Consider the following 23,604-nt stretch of genomic DNA (forward strand, 5'->3'; position numbering starts at 1 on the left):
GAGACAAAACATTTATTGTGTTTCCTATGGCCTGGGCACTATGGTAAATGCTGAGTTTACACATACAATCAAGGACAGCCCTTCTCCTCAAGGAGCTTACATTCTAAGAAAAGCAGGCTACATTTAAAAGAAAAGAGCAGAATTCTTGTGCTAGAGTTTAAAAAGGAGACTTTAGCATGTGACAATGGCTTGGTAGCCTGGTTCCCAGCAAGATCTCAGCCAGATAAGGCACAAGGCTCACCTATCAAATCCCAGAGAGCCAAGGGCAGTGTCCAAATTTCTGATGGGGTGAAATCATAGTTGGAGCATGAGAGGGAGGCTTCAAATGCATCTCCTGGGGTTGATTTCAGCATGATGGGAACTCAAGCACTTTGTGATGACTTCTATATCACCTCTATCGCCTCTGTCATCCTTCCTCATTTGCAAAAAAAAAAAAAAAAAAACCTGACATTAAATTAATTCAGATCTATCTACTCACTTGCTTACCATGCTAACAAAAAGACTCATACATAGAAATAATACTGGGTTTAGAATCAAAGAATTTGGGTTCAAAGGCATGCCTAGGGTGTCTTTTACTTGAGTGGCCTTGGAAAATTCAATTAATGACGATATTAAATCAGGAATCTCTATGGTCCTTTCCAGCTCAAAATCTATGATGGTAAACACCATTGAATCCAATCTAATAACCCAATTCAATTAACATTAAGTGCCTATTTTGTGCTAAGTACTGTGCTAGGTGCAGAGGATATTATTATTAATAATAATAATAAAAAAGCAGAATTGCAGTAGCTCAAAAGAAACATGAGATGCACTAATTTAGAAACATCTCCATTCCAAATGTTCATATAAACTATTTGTGCTTGACTTGTGGTAGAATCTTCTGAGCTCCTATTGGTCTCGTCAGCCACACTCAGACCTTGTGTGTACCTTGACCCCAACATAGAAATGTCATTTTGGTCCTCTTTGAGACAACAACCAACAATTAATAAAAAGACAGCCCCTGTCCTCAGGGATCTTAAAATTTAATGGGGGAGAAAATATCCAAAAGGAAGAAGGAAAGTCAGAGTGTGATAAGGGACATCAGGGGAATCTCATTTCATAAAGTTCTCTAAAACTAATAGAGCAGTCGATGCAGAATGGAGAGAACCCAAAATTCCCATTGCTGCCCTCTACAAAGGAAGACATAGGGAGGGTTTAGAAGGCCAGCCTCCAGAGAGAGAAGAGGATAAGGAAGGAGTTATCTTGAGTTTAGCAAACTGGTGATAAGATTAGACATGATGAGCTTAATCTTCAAAGGACGTCTTGTTCTACAGTGTTGAAACCTGGTAGAGCTGCACACACAAAATGGAAGAAGCTCAAAAGTCCAATTAATAATAAAACATTTAATGAGGGCAGACATAAATATTAAAGCAACCAAAAAGAATGAGCACACATTCCCAATCAAATATAGTGTCCTTCCCTTTCCCTTCACATGTAAGCCGGACAAATAAATTCCAACAGAGAAAGATTTGAGTTCCATTTCAAATTATAACTAGATCAGGCTCCTGAAGGGCCCTGAGGGCTGAAGACTTCAAAGGGCCGAGTCTGTGTCCAACATTGCTGCTTACCCTGCTTTTTGTGTAGATGCCATTCAGAACTGCCTTCTACTTCTCTATGTGGCTCCATGTAGGGCAGCTAAGTGGATAGAACCTGAAGTCAGAAGGACTCATCTTTCTGAGTTCAAGTCTGGCCTCATATACTTACTAGCTGGGTGACCCTAGGCAAGTCACTTTCATCCTATTTGCCTCAGTTAAAATGGGTTAGAGAGAGAAATGACAAATCATTCCTCCTAAAATATACCCCCCCCCCAAAAAAAAATGAGATCACAGAGAGTCAGATAAAACTGAAAAATAAATTAATAATGAAGGTCCTGGTTTGCTGGCCTCAGGCACAATTCCCAGCTTTCCTCGCTTGTCCAATAAAGCTCCTGATTTTACTTTTAAGTCGTTTGTTAGATCACTGATTCCCCAACCCATCAATTCTCCCCACCACGAGGAAGTTAGCAAGGGGGAAGGGAGGAAATGGTGAGAGGTAGAAGCAGGACATGAAAAAAGGGCCACAGCAACAGGACCACAAGAGTCCAAGGCACAAGGACAGTAGCAGGGAAGAAACAAGTCCCACTTCCTCACTCCACCCACCCCCAGATTTTACCAACTTTTAGCAAAGCTCTAGTCACCCGCTCTAGTTACAACTCTGAGTGAGCCTCCCTCCTTCCTTTCTGGACAAAAAGGCAATTAGGAGAGAGCTACATATAGGCCAGCCCTGCACTCCAAGATTCTAAAATTGTTTTGTTTATCCTGCTGGAAGAAAACTTGCATTATTATCAGCCGCCTTCTTTCAACGCATGTTGACACAATGGCTGGTTTTCAATGTCTCTAAATGATTCCATCTGACCACTGGAAGATTGGCCTGTTGCAAATGACTGGTTTTTCCCATGTCAACAGGATAAAAGAAGAGAGAGTTGGGGGGTGGGGGGACGAAGGGGGAAGAATGTATGCATTTAGTTTTAGAGCTGTCAGAACTCAGTGTGGTTTTCTTACACTTCCCATTTTTGAGCAGCACTTGCCATGCAGCCTTGAACTCCCTCCCATTTCCAAAGCCATTCCCCACCCCCACACCATCCCCACACCCCTATTTTCCAAATCTTCCCTCCCTTGCAAACCATTGCCAATGCATATCAGATGGCGGGGATTTGCAGCCCTGCACGGTTGTCGAACAGTGGCAGAGATAATTAGGCAGCCTGCTCACTACCTGCCTGGCTGATTAGTGAAAATGTTGTTCTTTAAATGCCTTCATTTTCAGGCCCTGCATCCCGGCTGTTCCAGGAGTGTCTGAATGAGTGCCCACATGCTGCACATCTGTGGATGACTTACAACTATTGGTTTCAAAAGGGAGCGAGGGTGGGAGAACAGAATTGTCCCAAGCTTGTCAATGTCAAGGTGACAAGTTAGCCATGAACGACAAATAAACCTTCTGTCCCTCTCTCTTCAGTCCATCAGGACAGGCTTGGCTGAACTCGTAGACTCTTACCCAAGATAATATTTCTTCTCATTTTGTGACCCCTAAGAACTCCAGGGGGAATGTAATCTGCATGTTCCAGATTCATTTACACTTAACTCATCCATATGGCAGTGAGAAAGGGCCCTCCAACATCCAAGAAGCCACAGGAGCTTTGGGCAGTGGCTCTCTGAAAATCTGCTTCTCCGATGGTAGGCTCAGATTTTTGCCAAAACAAACAGCCGTGGCCCTCTGGGTAGTGCAGGAACACAGGACAAAGAAGAGCAGAATCTCAGAATTGGAAGGAATTGCAGAGGCCAGCTTATTCAACTCCCACCTGAACCAGAAAGCCCCTCTTCATTGTCCCCAGAAAGGGATCATCTACTCTTTTCTTGATGACCTAGAAGGAGTGGAAATCTGTAGTAGGAGAGGAAGTGCACTTCCTTTCAGGAGAGCTCTGGTAGAAAGTTTTACTTGTGTTACATTGTTGACTCCAACCATTCCTGTTGGAATGTTACATTTCTCGAATTCAGGATCTCAGGCTAGTGGGGTTAGGAGCTGTTTTTCTGCTCTTCCATTGGCCCAAACCTTCACTAGCTGTGGTCCCCCTCTCATATGTTAGGGGCCCAATGACTAGCACCCCCAATTCTACTTAACCAGTTAGCATCAGCAGCTTTACAAAGGGATATCTACTTCAAAGATAACAAGAACAAACATACAAATTTGTTGCTTCAATCATTTCAGTCCTGTCCAGCTCTTCATGATGGCATTCGGGATTTTCTTGGCAAAGATACTAGTATGGCTTGCCATTTCCTTCTCCAGCTCATTTTATGGATGAGGAACTGAGGCAAATAGGGTTAAGTGACTTGCTCAGGGTCACACAGCTAGTGAGTGTCTGAAGCCAGATTTGAATCAAGAAGATGAGTCTTTCTGACTCCAGGACTGGCACTAGTTATTATGTCACCTAGATGGCTGGTGGTGGGGTTTGTAATCTCTGGTTTTAGTGACTTATAGAGTCATCCTGGCTCTTTGCACTCCTTTTTCTTTTTAAAATGTTCCCTAATCATTTCTTTAATAATTTATTTTAGTATTTTGCTAGGAATCAGTCAAACTCGACCTTTAGTTTACAGACTCTCCTTTCTTTCCTTCTTTAATAATGAGTTCATTTGCCTTCTCTTCAATTTCTTACAGATCACTTATAGTAGCTCAACAGTCACATAAGCTGGTCCTTTTATTACCACAGGATATAGGTTAAGTCTAATAATTTCAGTTTGTCAAGTGAAGTCAGGCACTTTTTTGCTAGCTCTTTATATAACATGGGTTTCAACTCTCTTTGAGTTTTATATATATATATATATATATATACACACACATATATATGTATGTGTATATATTTTTTTTTCCAAAAATTAAAATCATTCTCTGAAGAAAAGTAATACAGGGTTTAAGTAGTTCTGCCTTCTTGATGTCTCCAGTTATCATCCTATCCATCCTGAGAGGAAATCCTATTGTTGTTTATCCTTTGTTGTCAAAGAGGATCTATGACGTCAGGAGGATGATATCTTAACTTTCTCATGAAATGGATTTAAGAGTTGTGCAAAATCAACAGTCTCACTCTCTTCTTCAGTTGTTAGAGTCCAGTGGCAAGACATAAGTCAAGAGGACTAGTGATGGCTCCAAAATAACAGAAATCCTATTCCTTCTCTGATCCTCTTATTTTTTCTCAATTTAGCCACTGGACTCTAATACAACAGTGTTGATAGCATTAAATAAGAATATACATAAAACATTTTGTAAATTCTAACACACTATATGAATATGTTATTATTTTGCTTCCCATCTTATTTGTTGCTTTTGTCTTCAGATTTTTATTCTTGATAGATTCCTGTTCCATCTGGGCTGACTTTCCATAGTAATATCAAACTCAAGGGACCAGTAATCTATACATAAAATCTTTGCAGGTACAATATTGACTTAATTTGAAAATTTGGTATTTCCCATGTTCTATTGAATTGTTATTTATTTTGTTAAATTTTTCTTAATTATATTTTAATCTGGTTCAGCCACCCCCAGAAGTGCTTCATTGCCTCCTCTGTTTTTGAACATGAGATCCAACTAATCCTTTCTCTGAACTCTTGAAAAATTCTACCTCCCCAAATCTAGAGTGTATGTCAGACTCTGCCCAATGTTTTTCTCATTTTTTAACAAAAATTTTAAAATGGAAAAGTCATTTTCTTAAAAACAGTCCCATCAGTTGAACATCAGAAGATAGTTCCTCCTTGTTAGTGAAATAGATCTAGAATAGAATATCCCTTATTGGTTCCTCCATTGTTTGGAGAAAGAAATTGTCATTAGGCCATGAATACATTGGTGTTTCTGCCTTTACATTCATAAGATGCCTGGATAATTGCAGTTTTCCTCCAATAGGATTTCTCATCTCTGTGCCAAGTTTATGGTCTATTTACAGATGGTATGTTTATTTCCTTTTTCTGTCCAGATAGTCTGTGTTATACAACCACAATAATACTGATCTATATGTATCTACATAGATTTTGATCTAGATAGTCTTCACCAGGCTTCCCCTTCCCTCTTCACCTCATCCTTTATCCCACCTCAATTTTCAGATGGCATTAAAAGGAAACAAAATCACATATTAGAAATGATTAATAGATTATCAGAGCTGGGAAAGACCTTTGGCGACTAAGCATCTAAACTTTACAATCAAAAAAACTGAGTCTCCAATAGAAGACAGTCCAAAGTTACACAGCCAGTGAGTGTCAGAACTGGATATTGAAGTTAGATTACCAAGACTCTTTTTTCTGGTGCTCTTTCTGTTTCAATAAATCATTTCTCAGGGTAGCTAGGTGGTGCAATGGAAAGGAGGACCTGAGTTCAAATTTGATCTAAGACACTTAATACTAGCTGTGTGACTCTGAGCAAGTCACTTGATCCCAATTGCCTCAGCAAAAAAAAAAAAAAAAAAAAAAAAAAAAGGAAGAAAGAAAGAAAAAAGAAAAGAAAAAGAAAAAAAAGAATAAACTATTTCTCAATGAACAAAAACTATCTTTGCTTATTTCAGGCAAAGTATACTTTCATGTAGTCTGTGACATCAAACTCTCTTGTATGGTTCTGGATGTCAGTGAGGATGCTTTATAATATTATGAGACTTGATGTAATCAACATTGGCTGATCTGCAAAAGGGGAACATCTACTGAGACTTACTCTTTAATTTGGACTCTGGATATGTCAGCCTCCATGTGATGAATGCTTTTGTCAAGCATGTGGCTCCCTATTTTATACTTCATTTGATATTGATAATCAGAAAATTGTGGAAAAAGTTTTTCTACAGTGGCATCTATCAAGAAATTCTGTGTGATCTTCACATATGCATGGGAGAAATAGAAGAGAGCCTCAGAGACTACACTTTACCAAGTCCAGTACAATCTTGTAATGAGCAAACAATAGACATAACATCTTTTATTCTCTGTACCTTTCAGTAAGTTGTGTAATGATGGAAATGTGGTTAGCTATAAAAAATTATCTGTGAAAAACTTTGCTGTTCCTTTTCATCAAAGAATCCCTTCCTCAACAAGTATGTATTTAATTCTTACAAAGATTTTATGGATGAGAAAGGAGACACGGGGGTCGGTAGTTACTGTTGTCTCCTTGATCATCCTTTTTTTGTAACAATGTGATTTTTTTTGTCTCCTTGTTTAGTATCTTTCCTTCTATGACATATCTTGAAAATTGATGGCTCAGTGCCTTCCAAATTGTGTGGCTTTCGCATATATTTCTTCTATGTATACTTGGTCTGTCTCGTCCACTTTTCTCATCTTCATTTTCTTAAGTGCCTTTTTCACAGTTCTCAGGAACTCGGGTGTTAAAAGTCCAAATGTGTTAGTTCTACTGTCATAGATGATGAAAATAGATCCCTATAGAAACATGGACATCTGCCCCAGTTCTAATCTATCTGTTGTTCCCCTTCCTGTTTCACCAGAGACAATGTGGAGTACTGAAAAGAGAATTGAACTTGGGGGTCCTTAAAACCTAGGTTCAAATCCCACCCAGACACTGACTAGCTTGTAATCCTGGACAAATAACTTCATTTCTATATGTCTCAGTGTTTTTTTTTTTTAATATGTAAAATGAAAGGATTGAACTCAATGGTTTCTAAAATCCCTTCTAGCTCTAAATCTTTAAATGTTCTTGGTATCAATCAACATATATTTATTTATTTATTTATTTTTTTATTTTTTTGCTGAGGCAATTGGGGTTAAGTGACTTGCCCAGGGTCACACAGCTAAGAAGTGTTAAGTGTCTGATGTCAGATTTGATCTCAGGTCCTCCTGACTTCAGGGCTGGTCCTCTATCCATTGTGTCACCTAACTGCCCCAATTAACATGTATTTATTAAGTAGCTATTCTACTAGGTACCATGCACTGAGAATACAAGTATAATGAACAAAATAATTCCTAATGGGATGCACACTAAGTACATATAAAAATATATACAACATAAATATAAAACTTATAAATACAAATATACACAAAGGAGTTAAGTTCAAGATAATTTGAAAGGAAGCAACCACTAGCAATTAGAAAACTGATAAAACGCTTCATGCTGAAGATAGTACCTGAGTCATATGTTAAAGGAAGAGAGGGAGTCTGTTATTATCCCTGACATAAGGGACTTCCTATTCAAAAATATAGGAGCATCATATGTGAGTAACAAAGACAAAGCCTGCACTGAATCAGAGAGTGAATGAAAAGATATCATTTCTAACGAGACTAGAAAGATAGGATAGGGTCAGGCCATGAAGGCATTTAAAAGCTAAACAGATGAGTTCATATTTGATGCTAGGTGAACTAGGAAGCCATTAGAATTTGGCTGAATAGGAAAGTTACATTGTCAGATTTGTGTTTAAGAAAAATTATTTTGGCTGCAGGGTGTAATGGGAACTAGACGGGTGGTGAATAAGTTGAACCAAGGAGACAAATTAGGAGGCTTTTGCTAAGGTCTAAGATAGAGCTTCTTAAACTTTTTTAACTCACAACTCCTTTTTTATCTGAGAAATTTTTACATAACCCTGGGTATATAAGTATATAAAATAGGCATGCAAATCAAACATTTACTGATAATACATCATAATTTTTAGACCTCCACATTCAGTTACAAGACTCCATGTGGTGTCACAAACCACAGTTGAAGAAACTGGGAGATAAGCAAGAAGGTGATAAGGGGCTAAACTAAGGTGGTACCTGTGGGAGAGAAAGGATCAAAGGGTACCTAGGTGGCACTGGGGAGAGCATCAGCTCTGGAGCCAGGAGGACCTGAGTTCAAATATGGATTCAGATACTTACTAGCCGTATGATTCTGGACAAGTCACTTAACCCAAATTGAGAGAGGGAGAAAGAAAGAGGGACAGAAAGGGAGAGAAGGGAAGGGAGAGGAAGAGAATGGAGAGAGAGAAGGAGAGAAGAAAGAGAAAGGGAGGAGGGAGAAAGAAGGAGAGGGGAGAGGGAGAGAGAGTCAGATGTTAAGGTTGTGAAGGTAAAAAAAGGTAAGAGCTGACAAATGATTGGATAAGTGGGGTGAGACAGGGTTGTTCTGGTGGATGTTTTAACAACCTAGTCTCTCTGTCTCTGTCTCTCTCTCTGTCTCTCTCTGTCTCTGTCTCTGTCTCTCTCTCTCTGTCTCTGTCTCTCTGTCTCTCTCTCTCAACACACACACACACACACACACACACACACACATATATATATGTATATATATATATATATATATGTATATATATATATATATATATATATATATATATATATATATATATACACATACACATACATATAGTGTTTTGGGTATGTGTGTGTATATATACACACACACATATACCCAAAACACTATTAAGTTTAATTTACATTATTAACATTTTCTCCTTCACTTTCTTAAGTCTAGATGATTAATAAAACAATAAATCAAGAGCTGATTTGTAGTGTTTGCCAACTTCTGAGGTGTAAATGCTCACAAGTTTAATAATTGGCTTTGAGGATCCAGGTCAAGCTGACTTCAGCATAGGTCTGGACAATGAAGAGTGAAGAGTCAAGGATAATGGCAAGATCACAAACTTGAGACACTGGAAAGGAGAATGGCACCTTCAAAAGAAGAGGGCAAAGTGTAAAGGGAAAGAATGACCTCATTTAATTAAATTTCACTTTCAACTTTCTTCAGACTTCTTTTCCTCACTACTGCTCTTGGCTATCTTGTGAATAATATTGTTCATAATCTTCCAACAACCTCCCCTGAAATGGTTTGCAATTATTTTATACTTTAAATGAGTACTGCTATTGGCTTTGAAGGTTCCATGGCCTCTTCTTAGTAGCAATTATTTTATATTAGTTAAATTTCTGTGGGAAATGATGATCAGTATGGTAAATGTCTTTTCCTTGATAGCTTTTCTATTTGGGGCATTGACCGCTTATTTAGATAGGTCAGGCTGGAAAACTGTCTTCTTCCTTTATCCCTTCAAATTTGGGGTTGATTTTGGTCTTCATTTTAACTAGTCAAAGGTCTGACTGAACATAGTTGATTCATAAATGTTTATCACATCAGTTAACAAGTAATTTTTTCCCAAGTTAAAGGAAGAATTTACTCTTATAACAATATTTTTTTTACATTTTTTATAGTTTTTATTTACCAGCTATACACATGGGTAATTTTACAACATTGACAATTGCCAAACCTTTTGTTCTAATTTTTCCCCTCCTTCCCCCCACCCAGATGGCAGGTTGACCAATACATGCTAAATATATTAAAGTATAAATTAAATACAATATGCGTATACATGTCCAAACAGTTATTTTGCTGTACAAAAAGAATCAGACTTTGAAATAGTGTACAATTAGCCTCTGAAGAAAATTTAAAATGCAGGCGGACAAAAATAGAGGGATTGGGAATTCTATGTAGAGGTTCATAGTCATCTTCCAGAGTCCTTTCTCTGGGTGTACCTGGTTCAGTTCATTACTGCTTTATTGGAACTTATTTGGCTCATCTCATTGTTGAAGAGGGCCTTGCCCATCAGAATTGATCATCATATAGTATTGTTGTTGAAGTATATAATGATCTCCTGGTCCTGCTCATTTCACTCAGCATCAGTTCATGTAAGTCTCTCCAGGCCTTTTTGAAATCATACTGTTGGTCATTTCTTACAGAACAAGTAATTTCTTAGAACGGTAGATCAGTGGAACAGATTAGATACAAAGGACAAAAAAGGGTACATCTATAGCAATCTAATCTTTGACAAACCCAAAGATACCAACATTAGGGACAATAATTCATTATTCGGAAAAAACTGTTGGGAAAACTGGAAATTAGTATGGCAGAAATTAGATATGGATCCACACTTAACACCATATACCAAGATAAGATCAAAATGGGTCCATGATTTAGGCATAAAGAGGGAGATAATAAATAGATTAGAGGATCAGAGGATAGTCCACCTCTCAGACCTGTGGAGGAGGAAGGAATTTATGACCAGAGGAGAACTAGAGATCATTATTGATCACAAAGTAGAAGATTTTGATTACATCAAACTAAAAAGTTTCTGTACAAATAATACTAATGCAAACAAGATTAGAAGGGAAGTAACAAATTGGGAAAATATTTTTAAAAGTAAAGGTTCTGACAAAGGTCTAATTTCCAAAATATAGAGAGAACTGACCCTAATTTATAAGAAACCGAACCATTCTCCAATTGATAAATGGTCAAGGGATATGAACAGACAGTTCTCAGATGATGAAATTGAAACTATTTCCACTCATATGAAAGAGTGTTCCAAATCACTACTGATTAGAGAAATGCAAATTAAGACAACTCTGAGATACCACTACACACCTGTCAGATTGGCTAAGATGACAGCAACAAATACTGATGAATGTTGGAGGGGATGTGGGAAAACTGGGACACTGATACATTGCTGGTGGAGTTCTAAAAGAATCCAGCCATTCTGGAGAGCAATTTGGAACTATGCCCAAAAAGTTATCAAACTGTGCATACCCTTTGACCCAGCATTGCTGTTATTGGGATTATATCCCAAAGAAATACTAAAGAGCGGAAAGGGACCTGTATGTGCCAAAATGTTTGTGGCAGCTCTTTTTGTTGTAGCTAGAAACTGGAAGATGAATGGATGCCCATCAATTGGAGAATGGTTGGGTAAATTATGGTATATGAATGTTATGGAATATTATTGCTCTGTAAGAAATGACCAGCAGGATGAATACAGAGAGGCTTGGAGAGACTTACATGAACTGATGCTAAGTGAAATGAGCAGAACCAGAAGATCACTGTATACTTCAACAACAATACTGTATGAGGATGTATTCTGATGGAAGTGGAAATCTTCAACATAAAGAAGATCCAACTCACTTCCAGTTGATCAATGATGGACAGAAACAACGACACCCAGAGAAGGAACACGGGGAAGCGAATGTAAATTGTTAGCACTACTGTCTATCTACCCAGGTTACTTATACCTTTGGAAGCTAATAATTAATGTGCAACAAGAAAATGGTATTTACACACATATGTTGTATCTAGGTTATATTGTAACACATGTAAAATGTATGGGATTACCTGTCATCGGGGGGAGGGAGTGGAGGGAGGGAGGGGATAATTTGGAAAAATGAATTAAAAAAAAAAAAGAACAAGTAATTTCTTGTCTATTCAGATATAGTGGTCACATGCCAAAAATAGTTGGTGCAACTATTTCCACAAATGTCAAATATTTGTAACCAAAAATGACTCAGCAATTATGAAAATATTTGGGGAGTTATTTCACTCCCCAAGTGTAAGAGTATTGGAAAGGGCCAGTATGTGCATAAAGAGAGAAAAAAAAGAACTTTCGAGTTGAATGGCTGTAAGAGACTGGGAATGGTAGGGGCAGATGCAGCAGCTTCCAGGCAGTATTTATGATTTCCTAGGACAAATCAAGAACTGCAGATGCCAGATAGATTGTAGAATCTTGCAAAAAGATGGTAACAGTAGACTGGAGACAGGTTGAAGACAATGGGAGTCATATCAAGAGAACAAGAAGATTTGAGAAGGAAGCAAAAATATAGTATAATAGAGTCTGTTCTTCACCAAGATCCTCAACCTTATACTGCAATTCAATATATTAATGCTCTAAGTTTGCAGCTGTGATGATTTAAAATTTCCGAGAAACAGGGTTTCTTTTAAATTACAATCAATTTAATTAACTAAAGCAGTCAACAAAAAAGATTCATTATTTCCCTCAGTGAGCGAAAAGGGGTATGTGTATGTGTGTGTGTGCGAGTGCATACACCCATATAAGTCTTTTGAAAAGGTGATGCATCTGAGGGAGAAAATCAACTCTCATTGGTTAACATGCAAGGAGAAAATGAATTTTATAATGATAAATGGACTTATTCCAATGAGAGTCTTGGTATAAGTAACACTGAGGACTTATCAATATCTATATTCCCATCTGACAAAAGGAAGAACCCAGATTTTCCAAGACTTAAGTAAACACAATGAACAGAAATCTAACAATTCACCTAAACTTAGAACTCCTTTACTCTCATTGATTAGATCTTAGCCTTCCTGTCTGGGTAAGTCTTATTCAAGATTTCCTGAAATGGTTGATTTCTGGATAAGAGTAGAAAACCTTTTCATCCTAATTCAATAATTGGTTAATACACAAAAGAAATAATCATTTCTCTCAAAAGGATGATAATTAAATGTCTGGGATCAGAAAGGAAATAAATAATTATAAAGTAAACTGTAGCTATTTCCTTGATAACAAGGATTGGATGTGAATCCTTTTTTCTGTTCTTGAAATGCTTTTTAATAAACATTTTCTATATGGAAGTGTTGATTGTTAGCCTGATGCTGGCAAAGGAAGTGAAGACCCTCTCAAAAGAAACCTAGAAATAAGTCAAATAAAGTTGACTTCAAGGACTAAACTCTTGAGCATGAGAGAATGGACGGGACTGAGCCATTATTGAGAAAAGTTCAAGACTGTATTTAATTCATATGATCTCAGAGCTATGGTGTGAAGCAAGAACATCAATTTTTAATTTCATTTTTTATGTAATTCAGTCTTCAGTTATGTCCTATGCCTTCTGATTAAATAAAGTGTTCATTTTACATAGTCATAATTTCTTTTGGTGTATTTTATTTCTGAATCCCAAACTATTTTTTCCAGTGCAATTTCTGCCACATTCTAAGTGGCCACCTTTGCGTTAAGGGATCTGAGTATCTGCATATGTTCACTTGGTTTAAACAATTTTGTCAAGTTCTTCATAAAATTTCTCTTCACAACAGATGGAACTCAAATGGCAATCACTATCATGATGGATTTTTTCTTTTCTTTTCTCTTCTATTTAGCTTTGCTCATTACAAACTCCTCACTCTTCATGTAAGATGAACAAGAACCCAGTGAATTGATGTTTCTTATTGCTTCTTGCCAAATAATGAAATCAACGCTGCCACTTGTTTTGCTACCTTCTCCAAGGAGAACCTGGGAGCCATCTTTTCCTTTGGTATTAGCTTCTTATGTCTTCTGATCCTATTTGTACTGATATGGTTCATTTCCCTGGTACACTGGTCATTAGACAAAGATCTCACCATAAGATGCTGACGCTGACATTGCTGATAGTAAAAAAGATTGTGTGATTGTTAGCATTTTTTTTCAGCATTCTTCCACCATCCTTGCAGGAATTAATTAAAGAGCCCTTCATGATACAAAGTTATTCTATATTTTGAATTATTTAATTGGTTATAGTGGCCAAAGAATTCATCACACTGTCTCTTCATGATGAGCCTCTTAGTAATTAGACTGGACCACAGAATTTTAAAGCTAGAAAAGAACTCAGTGATCATCTAGTTCAAACCATATATGTAAAAGAATCTTTATTACAACAAACCTAATAAGGATTCATCTAATCTTTGCTGGAAGATTCCTATGAGCAGAAAAGTCAACAATTCAATAGATACCTCATTCCATGTTTGGATTGCTCCAATCATCAGGAACATTTTCCTGACAAGGATTGCTTTATTTGCCTCTATGAAACTTTTATCTATTACTCATAGTTCTTCACTTTGGGAACAAACAGAATAAATTTAATCTCTCTTCTCAATCTTTCAGATACTTGAAGAAAGCTACTATACTTTCCTTGGGTCTCTTCTTCTTCAATCTCCTCTTACTTCAATTGACAGGCTTGTGGAATGGATTCACAACTCTTCCCAACTCAGATTGCTTTTTTTAGATGCTATCCATGTTGTCACTATCCTTCCTAAAATATGAGACAAAGAACTAAACACAATACTGCAGGACAAAGTACAGTAATACTATCATCTCCTCATTCCTGGAAGCTATTTCTCTCTTAATTCAGATCAAGATGACATTAGCCTTTTTTAGCTGTCATATCATATTATTGACCTGTGTTGAGTTTGTAGTCCACCAAAATAATCAGATCTTTTTCAAACAAACAGCTGAATAACCATGTCTCCCTTACCTTGTGATTGTGAGGTCCAATTTTTTAATCTGAATATCACATTTACCCCTGTTAAATTTCATGATACTGAATTCTGTCCAATGTTCTAGCTTTGGGAGTTTCTTTTGCTCTCTAACTCATTCATCCATTATGTTGGGTAGTTCCCTTAGATTTATTTCACCTGCAAATTTGATGAGCTTGCCATCTATGAGTATATCCAAATCACTGATAAGCATGTTAATTATGTATACACCATTGGAGACTTCTTTCCAACTCAACAATGAACAATTATTAACTACTTTTTGAGTATTGCTACTCAACCAATTTCAAATTCATTTTGAATTATCTTCTAGACCACATCTCTTCATTTTTTTCCAAGAATCACACTACCAATACCAAACACTTTGCTAAAAATATGTATGTCATATGTTTATAACCAATTTTGCAACCTTTTTGAAAAAGGCAAATAAATTTAATCTGGCATGGCCTGTTCTTGATGAAATCATTTCTTGATTCTTAACTATCATCACTTTGTTTTTCACTAGCAAACTCTTTTTAACAACCTGTTCTAAAGTTTTTCCAGGAATAGAATTCAAGACCAGAGGAGTCAAGACCACTAGTCTATAGTTTCCAAGTCAGATTCTGTTCTTTTCCCTTTTTTCAAAATCAAAATAGCTTAGTTCTCACACAGCAGACATAGCCTGTCATAAAGATCATAATCAAAGTTCTTTCTACTTGATGGATCCTGCTTCACCTTACTGTTTTAGGTCTCCAAAAGGGCTTCTGTGCTAATACCAGTAGCTGTTAAGTTATGATTACATTGGAAATGAACCAAGTGGATTTGGGCAGACCTTTCTTAGAATGCCAATTTATCTCCAACATGATAGTGAATTATCAGAGTAAAACTTATATGAGGGTCCTTTAGATTAGTGATGGTCACACTGGTTCCCAGAAAAATGAAGGGACCTTCCAAAGGTCACACAGAGAACTAATAGCAAAAGTGGATTTTGATTATAGGTATCCTGATTCCCACTCCAAAACTCTTTCAATAAAAACGATTTCCTTGCCTATTACAAAGAATGAAAAATATTCGTATTTTGCAGAATCACCCCTTGTTCAAAGACAGACTTTGATGATAAGGTTTTGATGAGGCACCAGGGATCCTCTGATAATCAGAAAGACCTTGATCTCAACCTTCACTTTATCAATGATGTAATGTGGGCTCCAATCCAGAAAGATCTTTTCTGCACCATATGCCTTAGGATGCTGATCGAGCTCATCTTAACAATGAAGAAATAAACAGAAAGTCTACATAGACTTCTTGACCCTAAGTTACAGTGAGATCAAATAGAGGAATATACCTCAATGACAAGGAAATAGAGTTTGAAAAACTGATAGAAACAAGAGGGCATTACCTAGAGCTTGGTGCATGACTGGTCCATTACAAACTTGTGGCATTTAATATCAGCTACACCCTCACTACAGTGAGGTAATCCCTTTATTTTTCCCTAGTTTATTTGGGGGGCACCTAAGTAGTATAGTGGATAGAGAGCCAATCCTGGAGTCAGGAGTTCCTGAGTTCAATTCCTGCCTCAAACATTTACTGTCACTCTATGCAAGCCCATTTGCCTCAGCTCCTCAATTGTTAAATGAGCTGAAAAAGGAAATATATTTGTCAAGAAGACTCCAAAATGAGATCACAGTCAGACATGATTGAAACACCTAAACAACAACCTAAACAGCTAATAAGTGTTTGAGGTCAGATTTTGACTCTGATTCTTTATTCACTGTATCACGTAGTTGTCTTAGCCTTCTTCTTCACATGTAACATGCTACCTTCCATTTCTGGGCTTCTTAGAATCCCTAGTTTGCTTCCAAAGCTCTGTGATTCCTTTTAATTTATTGAAGATTTCTTCAGACTTAGTTTGCTTTGGATTGGTTCAATCAAAATGTCTAGGCTTTCTATGGTTCCATGAATCAAGTCTGAGGTCCCCCACCTCTTACCTACTTATTTATAAAGGATATACACGTCCTACTGTACTCATGCATCAATATAGTAAAATAACACATCAACTCCAGCCTCAGACACTTCCTAGTTATGTGATCCTGAGCAAGTCATTTAATTTCTTTCTGCCTCAGCTTCCATGAGGATAATAATAGCACTTGCCTCTCAGAGTTGTTGTGAAGATCAAAAGAAATCTTTGTTAAGCATTTAGAACAGTGCTAGAATAATAGTGTCTATATAAATTCTAGCTGTAAAAGAAGTAGTATATCTCATGTACATTATATAAAGTATACGAATGAACATTTAAAAGGATAAAATAAACAATCTTCTAAGAAATATTTTACCAAGAAAAATGTGATTGAAGAAGCTTCATTATTTTAGAAAAAATATCTCTCTGTCCTGGGAGAAAGAATGGATATGAAAATAACAATTGTTTGTTAGTAATTAATTACTCAATTAATTTTTATCCACATAGCTACACAGATGAATTTCTTTTAGCTACTTTTTATGCCCAATATAATAATCAAGTAATAGAATGTAGCAATTAGGGCACATATTAGTTTTTTTTTTAATAAGGAATCATATTTTTCTGTTTGTAAATATACCCTATTTACAATGATGAAAAATGGAGGGCAGAGCAAAGAATCAAGAAGAGTTCAACTCTTTCCTCAGATATATCCTATCTGTGGGCAAGTCACTTAACTTCTGCTTGCCTCAGTTTCCTCAACTGTAAAATGGTGATTGAGAATAATAGCACCTATCTCCCAGTGTTGTTGTGAAAATCAAATGAGAAAATATTTATAAAGAATTTAGCACAGTTCTTGACATATATGGACATTTAATAAATGCTTATTATCTTCTCTTCTAGCAAGAACAAACAAGGATTGAATTAACACTGACTTCAATTCACCAGAAAGTTTTCTGTCAATCTATTTCTTTTTATTCACATGGTTCTATCTCTTGACTCTACTCCTACCAGGTCCCTTTTCCCTTTTATGAAATTTTTCCTGTAATCTCCATTTTGGAAAAGGGCTCCAGACTAATTATACCTAATAATCAGAACTTGGTCACTATAGCACCTCCTGGGTAACTCATTCTGCACTGCCCCACCTTTTTAGCTCTTATGTTGTCTTCAACAGGTAGAATGAAACTCCTTGAGAATAGCCACTGTTTTTCTTTCTGCTTTTATTTGCATCCCCAGAACTTGTCTCTGTGCCTGACACTTAGTAAGTACTTAAATGCTTGTTGATTGAGTGAATGACCTTTATCTAATGGATGGCAACATGCCTTAATTTCCTATTAATATTTGGATAGTTCATGTGTCTTTGTATTAAAGTGAAGAATGGCAAGAAGGCTGCTTTGACTGAAGTGAGGGAAAGAAAGTCATCGTTCAGTCATTCTTGGTCATGAGTGACTTTTTTGCCCCATTTGGGGTTTTCTTGGCAAAGAGACTAAAGTAATTTGCCATATCATTTTTTCAGCTCATTTTACAGATGAGGAAACTGAGTCAGGCAGCATTTAGTGATTTTGCCTATGATCATCCAGCTAATAAATGTATGAGGCTAGATTTGAACTCAGGAAAATGGCTCTTCCCACAGATCCCAGGTGCTCTGTGCACCTGTAACTGTCCTGTAAGTGAAAGAGAGCAAAGTGTAATAAAACCAGATAGGTAGAAATTGTGAAGAACTTTAAAGACTGGAAAATAATGTCAGAAACTCAGCATAGATCTACATCTCCTATCTCTTAGCAAAATAAGTTCAAAATTGGTACATGATTTAGATTAAGAAAATTGTATAAATAAATTAGGAGAGCAAGGGACAGTTTTCCTATCAAATATTTGGAGAAGGGAGGAATTTAGGATTAACAACAACAACAAAAAAAAGAAACTAGAGAACATTATGAAATGCAAAATGGGTAAATGATTACATTAAATTTAAAAGGTTTTTGAAAAAAACAATGCAGCCAAGATAAAAGGGAAGAAGAAAGCTGCAAAAAAAATTGCAGCCAGTATTTCTGATAAAAGCCTCATTTCTAAAATATGTACAGAATTGACTCAAATTTATAAGAATATAAACCATTCTCCAATTGATAAATGTCAAAGCATATGAATAGGCAATTTTCAGATGAAGAAATTAAAATCATCTGTAATTATATGAAAAAATGCTCTAAATCACTATTGATTAGAGAAATACAGATTAAAACAATTCTGAAGTTTCACCTCACACCTCACAGATTGGCTGAGATGACAGGAAAAGATAATGATAAATGTCAGAGAAGATGTCGGACTGGGGCACTAATGCATTGCTGGTGAAATTGTGAACTGATCCAATTATTCTGGAGAGCAATTTGGAACTATCCCCAAAGGGCTATCAAACTGTGCATATCCATTGATCTAGCAGTGTCACTAATGGGTCTGTATCCCAAAGAAATAAAAAGAGGGGAAAGGGCCCACATGTGCAAAAATGTTTGTAGCAGTTCTTTTTGTGGTGACAAAGAATTGGAAAATCAGTGAATGTTCATCAATTGGGTCATGGCCGAATAAATTATAGTCTAGGAAAGTAATGAAATATTATTGTTCTATGAAAATGAACAGACTGAGAAATATATACATATATGTGTGTATATACATATATGTATGTATATATGCAAAATAGGGATATATGAATATGAGAATAAGAAATCAAAGATGACACAAAAATGACTAGGGAAATAATATCCCCCAAAAGAAATAGGAAAATTCAGAAGGGGGCAATGAAAGCTGCAATCATAGTCCATTCGTGTATGTTCATCCTATGTGATTCATTCTGTCCTACTCCAAACAAAAGGGGCAGGACAGTGCATTGCTCACTACTTTTCTAATGGAAACCTGCTTTAACAGATTTTCTTGTGATCTGGGGAATGGGTATGCTGAGGTGTTGTGAAGAGGGGTGTGTATGAAAATTTTACAGTGATGGTAGAAAATCCAATTACTATGGATGACTAGGTTGAAGATGAGTTCTAACTGCCAGGATGTGATGAAGTCTGCAGAAGGTAGATTGAGAGCTTGCCCAGCTATGAAGGGGGCAGAATAGAAAATATTGAATAATGGAGGAAAGATCAGTATGGTTGGAGGAGTCCCCACAATTGATAATGGGAGGGGAGGAAGAATGTGATCCAGCTTTCTGTCCTCTATCTGGTTAATCACATACCCCATGGGTCATGTCACTCCCATTCTCTAATAAGAAGGCCCTTATTTTTGAAAGGTTTGATAAAGGTAAACATTTCCGTGGAGGATCATAATCTCTGATTCTGAAAGGATGAACCCAGAGAACCTGATCTGAGGTACTCATTCTACAAACTTGGGGTACTCTAAGTTTCAGAGACCACCAAAGCACGGATGATCCACAGGAAGCAACAGAATAAATATGAATGGGTGCATCAGATGATGACCCCTACTGAAATCAAAGGACATAGTCACAGGAGTGTTGGAGAACAACATACTGGAACACTCCTGGGGGATTGAGATGGACGGTACTTTCTGGGAATGGAGGAATGGTAGAGGGAACATTGCTACAGGAAAATGAATCTCAACTGCTCCAACTATAATCCTCCTATAAGTCACAGGACTCTAAGGGGAAATTACTCCAGGAGGAATACTATTTTCTATGGACTCAGACACAAGTCTTATTTGTTTCTATCAACTTGTAAATAAACACAGTGTATATATTGAGCCATGTGAGACTATGAGCTCATAAGAACAGCCGGTGGCTATCCTTGGGGAGGGCCAGATGCTGAAATTCCAAGATCATAGATAGCTAACATTTATGTAGTATTTACCGTGTGCCAGGAACAGTGCTAAGCACTTTACAGTGATTAAGGATAACAAGTCAGAAAAATGATTCTCAAAGTGTACTTAGGCCTTTCACATAAAATCCCCCCTTTGACATAAGATTTGCATGTAATATGTGTATAACAATATGCTCCTTTCAGGAAGGAAGGGGCTCAAAGCAAAAATCCTCTGGACATCCTTTCCATTTCTAAGATTGGTGATTGTATGAAGACTGTGATATAGATTAAATTTTCCTATAGATCAGTAGTAGAAAATCTTTTTTTTCTGGCAAAGGCCATTTGAATATTTATAACAAAATTGATGTTAGGTCATACAAAATTATCATCTTCTAGAGCTCAAGCAGTGTGAGGTTGTTGTACCTACCTTTCAGGTCATCATCGCCAGTGATTGATTATACAAATAATTTCATAATAATTTCACAGGCCTTATACAGCCAGCAGGCCTGACATTTCCCAAAGCTATTATAGATGAAGAAACTTCCCTAAAGTAGGGAAGTTACAATGCCAAGGTCACACAGAAATAATCAATTCAAGACATTAACATAAGTTTCTATATTATGCAACCTGGCAAAAAAAAAAAAGTAAAGTTTTAAAATAACAATTTTCAATTTCATTTTGTGACTCATCCTTTATTGCATCTTGGATTTTTTCTCAGTACCTGGTATCTCCAACATCTTTCCACTCTAATAGCTCCTCCTCTCATTACTGAGTTTATTCTCCCAAAGTTTCCATTTTAAGTAAACCAACTTTCGTTCTCTTCTACGGTGTGCTTCCCAGCCTCCAAACTTTGGCCCCACCTGGATACAATTCCTTACTCCCTTCACAACTCTTCAATTACTTTTTATATGCTGTCTTCCCCAATCAATGGTAAGCTCCTTGAGGTCAGTCTGCCTCTTTATGTATATCCTTAGTGTTTAACACTATACATAGTAAGGGCTTAATAAATGCTTGTCTTCTTCCTTTATTCCCTCCTTTTTTCTTTCCCTCCTTCCTTCTTTCCTCCTTTTCCTTCTAGTAAAGATACATAAGTAACACACCATCTTCCTTCACTGATCTCATAGAATCTATGAGATTCTCTAAGCTAAAAAGGCCTACAGTCATAGAAGTCATAGATAACAGATTTAGGACTTGAAGAGATCCATAAGCCATCTTGACCAGCCCCCTCATTTTATACTTGAGAAAATTGACATTGAGAGAGACTCTCTTGTTAACTACCCAATTTCAGCTGGGTTGTAAGTAACTCATTCAGCCTATCCCTAAACAAAAATTCCCTCTACACCATACCTGGCAAGTCATCATTCAGTAGCAAATCAATCAATTAAAAAGCTTTTATTAAATGTCTACTGTATGCCATTCAGTTATGCTAGCTACTATGGATACATATACAGGATGAAACAATTCCTGGACCCAAGAAACCTATATTCTATCAGAGAGAAAACAATTAATAATAGCAATTTAGTAGTGGTATTGTTATTATTATGTATTTGCATTTATTTATATATGATATATAATATATATCTATCATATAATATATGAAATATATAATAATTTTATAGCATTTTAAGATATACACAGTACTTCATATATATTCACTCATTTCATCTTCATAACAACTCTGGGATGTATATACTTTAATTATCCCCATTTTACAGATGAAGAAACTAAGATAGAGAAAAGTTAAGTGATTTGCCCTGTGTCACACAGCTAAACAGTGTCTGAGGCAGGATTCAAACTCAGGTCTTTCTGACATCAGTTTTTTGCTCTTTTCACTGTACCTATGTAGCTGCCCCCTCCCTCCATCCTTCCTTCCTTTCCTCCTTCCTTCCATCCTTCCCTCCTTTTCTCCTTCCTTTCCTATTCCCCTCTATTTTTCTCTCTTTCTCCCTCTTCCTTTCTTCCCTCCATCTTTCCCTCCCTCTTCCTCCTCTCTCTCTCTCTCTCTCTCTCTCTCTCTCTCTCTCTCTCTCTCTCTCTCTCTCTCTCTCTCTCTCTCTCTGTCTCTCTCTCTGTCTCTCTGTCTCTCTGTCTCTCTGTCTCTCTCTCTCTCTCTCTCTCTCTCTCTCTCTCCCTTTCTCTCCCTCCTTCTCTCTTTCTCTGTCTCTCTTTCTCTGTCTGTCTCTGTCTCTCTCTCTGTCTCTGTCTCTCTCTCTGTGTGTCTCTGTCTCTCTGTCTCTCTCTGTCTCTCTCTGTCTGTCTGTCTCTGTCTGTCTCTCTCTCTCTCTCTGTCTCACTGTCTCTCTCTGTCTCTGTCTCTCTGTCTCTCTCTCTCTGTCTCTCTCTCTGTCTCTGTCTCTGTCTCTGTCTCTCTCTCTCTTTGTCTCTCTCTCTCTGTCTCTCTCTGTCTCTGTCTCTCTGTCTCTCTGTCTCTCTCTGTCTCTCTATCTCCCTCTCTCCCTTTCCCTCCCTTTGCCCTCTCTCCTCCCTCCTTCTCCTCTCTTTCTATAGATATAGATAGATAGATATGTAAGTATACATGACTATACAGAATGCATGTCAAGAAAATGAATAAATACAAGGCTAGGGAGGCAGAAATGCTTTGTGTAGAACATGATGCTTGAGCTGCTCTTGCATCAGAGGCCAGGAGGGAGGGATTTTCGTGGATAGGAGATGATATGGACTACAGAGGTGGCCAGTTTGCTTCTAGAAAAGAGCCTTGGCAGTAGTGTGGCTGTAGCTACTTCTCCAAGTAACCAGTACTACTGTGGAAATAGATTGGTAAAGAGGGAAGGAGGGTCAAAGGCCATAAAGGAGCTGTGGGCCCAGTGCAGGGATACCACCATTGCTGTGGTCCAGGATGCTTGTGCACTTCCCTTCTATCTCTGGATGCAGAGATGCTACCAATCATTGCCCAGTGGCACACAACATATGATTTGATTTTCTAATAATGAAAACAAACCTACACAGATACCTGAATTCTCACCATCCCCTACTGTGATCATTGACAGGTTTGTGAGATGATGCAAGAGATGAGCTTTTTCATCTTTTTGAAACTACTGACTCAGCCCAGGGTCCAGATCATGGTTTTGGCCTCTTGAGCCCCGTGTTCTGACTGGAACAAACAAGCAGGAGCCATGTGAGGGAGATGGATCCCTAAATGGAGCCCTAGCTGATTTGCTAAATTTTTATCAGATCATTTGCCCATGAATTCAATCAGAAAGTCATAGAAAGCTTCTTGGTATGTGGCCCTGGACAGGTTGGAATACTACAGGGGTTCAAGCCCTGACC

This window comes from Sminthopsis crassicaudata, chromosome 3 (assembly GCF_048593235.1).
Source record: "Sminthopsis crassicaudata isolate SCR6 chromosome 3, ASM4859323v1, whole genome shotgun sequence".
In the NCBI taxonomy this organism is placed as follows: Eukaryota; Metazoa; Chordata; class Mammalia; order Dasyuromorphia; family Dasyuridae; genus Sminthopsis; species Sminthopsis crassicaudata.